Below are 3,790 nucleotides of genomic sequence, written 5' to 3'. Positions count from 1 at the left end.
GGCTGAACAGGCATTCTGGGATACCTCCAAATACCTCTGGAGGCCAATAACAGCACTTTTGGTGGCCACACTGGCGGAGCTGCGCTGCATCACCAGCACTGCAGTCATTATTCCTCAGGCTGAGGTTGAGTACAGCCAGCACTGTAGCCAGGGAGATACAGCGCTGTATGTGCCTTGCAAGTGTGGACAGTGAGTGAGTTGCAGCACTGTAAAGCCACCACCAACACTGCAACTCTCCAGTGTAGTCAAGCCCTAACACAGAATTGTGCATCTAGACCAGATGAATACATCCATTTACAAAAGAATGGATATTGATCAAGCGTGCACTGTGCCATCGCTCCCATTTTAAACCTTGTTTCTGTCCAACCCCAAAAACATGATTAAATTATTATAAAGTGGGAGCATAACTGGTTTAAAAAACCCCAAACATACTGAAACAGTAGTTTGTCAGCTGTTCCCTGTCAAACGGGGAGGACACAGGTAGTGGGATTCCATAGAGGTCTGTCTAAGTATTGATACTATTCAATGTTTTTCCTAATGACTTGAATATCGGAGTGGACAGTAAAATCTGAAGATGACACCAAGCTGGAAGGAGTTGCCAGCACTTTGGAGGAGAGGATTAAAATTCAAAATGACCTTGGTAAATTGGAAAACTGGCCTGAAATCAATAAAGACAAGTACAAAGTACTACACTTGGGAAGGAAAAAATCAACTGAACAAATACAAAATGGGGAACAATTGACTGAGCAGTAGTATTGCTGAAAAGGATCTGGGCATTATAGTGGATCACAAATTGAATGTGAGCCAACATGATACAGTTGCAAGAAAGGGTAATATTCTGGGATGTATTAACAGGAGTGTTGTATATAAAATACAGGAAGTAAATGTTCTGCTCTACACAGCACTGGAGTGAGCCTCATCTGAAGTAATACGCCCAGTTTTGGGCACCACACTAAGGGTACGTCTACACTATGAAATTAGGTTGATTTATAGAAGTCTTTTTTAATAAATGTTTTTATACAGTCGATTCTGTGTGTCCCCACACAAAATGCTCTAAGTGCATTAACTCGGCGGATTGCGTCCACAGTACCAAGGCTAGCGTCAACTTCCAGAGCATTGCACTGTGGGAAGCTATGGGTAGCTATCCCACAGTTCCCGCAGTCTCCATCGCCCACTGGAATTCTGGGTTGAGATCCCAATGTCTGATGGGGGCAAAAACAGTGTCATGGGTGGTTCTGGGTACATGTCGTCAGGCCCCACTCCCTCCCTCCGTGAAAGCAACAGCAGACAATCGTTTCGAGCCTTTTTTTCCTGGGTTTCCTGTGCAGATGCCATACCATGGCAAGCATGGAGCCCGCTCAGCTCACCATCATCGTACATCTCCTGGGTGCTGGCAGACATGGGACTGCATTGCTTCATGGCAGCAGTTCATTGCCTTTTGGCAGCAGACGGTGCATTACAACTGGTAGCCATCATCATCGTACTCCTGGGTGCTCTTTTAGCCGACCTCGTGAGGTCGGTCAGGGGCACCTGGGCAGACATGGGGGGAGTGACTCAGCCAGGTCATTCCCCAGTCATACTACACCATCTTCTGCCGAGCACCCAGGAGATGACAATGGCTAGCTGTCGTACTGCACCATCTGCTGCCAGCCTAAGATGTATAAGATAGATGGAGTGGATCAAAACAAGAAATAGATCAGATTTGCTTTGTATTCATTTGTATTTTTTTGCTCCCCCTTCCCCCATGAAATCAACAGCCTGATAAACCCAGGATTTTGAGTTCAATCCTTGAGGGGGCCATTCTGTGTGACAGTTGTTTGTGTTTCTCCTTGATGCAAAGTCACCCCCTCTGTGGATTTTAATTCCCTGTAAGCCATGTCATCAGTTGCCCCAACCACCATTAGAGTAACTGCAGACAATTGTTTCCTGCCTTTTTTTCAGTACAGATGCCATAACACTGGGAACATGGAGCCTGCTCAGATCACTGCAGCAATAATAGCACTGTCACACATTATCCTGCAGTATATGCAGAATCAGAACCTGCAAAAGCAAAACCAAGCGAGGAAGCAACGGCAGCACGGTGACAAGAGTGATCAGGACATAGACATGGACACTTTTATGGTACTTTTCAATGGGGCTGTAAGCACTGATGGATCACAAGGGACATTTCACCAACATCAATGTGGGATCGCCGGAAAAGACACATGACATTTGCATCTTCAGGAACTCTGGTCTGTTTCAAAAGCTGCAGGAAGGGACTTTCTTCCCAGACCAGAAAATAACGGTTGCAGGTGTTGAAATGCCTATAGTTATCCTTGGGGACCCAGCCTATCCCTTAACGCCATGGCTCCTGAAGCCATACACAGGCAGCCTGGACAGTAGTCAGGAGCTGTTCAACTATAAGCTGAGCAAGTGCAGAATGGTGGTAAAATGTGCATTTGGACATTTAAAAGCGAGCTGGCACAGTTTGCTGACTCGGATAGAACTCAGCGAAACCAATATTCCTATTGTCATTACTGCATGCTGTGCGCTCCACAACATCTGTGAGAGTAAGGAGGAGACATTTATGGTGGGGTGGGAGGTTGAGGCAAATCGTCTCAAATCACTGATTATGCGCAGCCAGACATCTGGGTGGTTAGAAGAGTACAGGAGGGTGCAGTGCACATCAGAGAAGCTTTGAATACCAGTTTCATGACTGGCCAGGCTACAGTGTGAAAGTTCTGTTTGTTTCTCCTTGATGAACCCTTACCCCTTGATTCATTCTACTTCCCTGTAAGCTAACCACCCTCCCCTCCCGCCTTCGATCACTGCCTGCGGAGGCAATAAACTCATTGTTGCTTCACATTCATGCATTCTTTATTAATTCATCACCCAAATAGAGGGATAACTGCCAAGGTAGCCCAGCATGGATGGGGGAGGAGGGAAGGACAAGGCCACACTGCACTTTAAAACTTCAAAACTTATTGAATGCCAGCTTTTGGTTGCTTGGGCAATCCTCTGGGGTGGAGTGGCTGGGTGGCCAGAGGCCCCCCCGCCCCATTCTTGGGCATCTGGGTGAGGAGGCTGTGGAACTTGGGGAGGAGGGCGGTTGGTTACACAGGGGCTGTAGCGGCAGACTGTGCTCCTGCTGCCTTTCCTGCAGCTCAACCATATGCTTGAGCATATGAGTTTGATGCTCCAGTAGCCATAGCATTTACTCCTGCCTTCTGTCAGCAAGCTGACGCCACCTATCACCTTCAGCCCGCCACTTACTCTCTTCAGCCCGCCACCTCTCTTCGCATTCATACTGTGCTTTCCTGCACTGTGACATTGTCTGCCTCCACACATTCTGCTGTGCTTTGCCAGTGTGGGAGGACAGCATGAGCTCAGAGAACATTTCATCCCGAGTGCGTTTTTTTCACCTTCTAATCTTCGCTAGCCTCTGGGAAGGAGAAACATATGCAGTTGGTGGAGGAAAAAAAAGGGAGAGTGGCAGTTAAAAAAACACATTTTATACAACAGTTAAAAAAACACATTTTATACAACAATGGGTACACTTTTTCACATTAAACCTTGCTGTTAATATTACACAGCACATGTGCTTTCATTACAAGGTCGCATTTTGATGGCTTCACCCCTTCTCCCACCGTGCAGCTAACAGCAGGGAACATTTCTATTCAGCCACAGGCAAACAGCCCAGCAGGAATGGGTACCTCTGAATGTCCCCTTAATCAACCTATTTCAACCAGGTGACCAGGAATGACATTAGTCTCCTGAGGATAACACAGAGAGATAAAGAACAGATGCCGTT

This window comes from Chelonoidis abingdonii, chromosome 10 (assembly GCF_003597395.2).
Source record: "Chelonoidis abingdonii isolate Lonesome George chromosome 10, CheloAbing_2.0, whole genome shotgun sequence".
Classification (NCBI taxonomy): domain Eukaryota; kingdom Metazoa; phylum Chordata; order Testudines; family Testudinidae; genus Chelonoidis; species Chelonoidis abingdonii.
Note: the sequence above shows the minus strand (reverse complement) of the source record.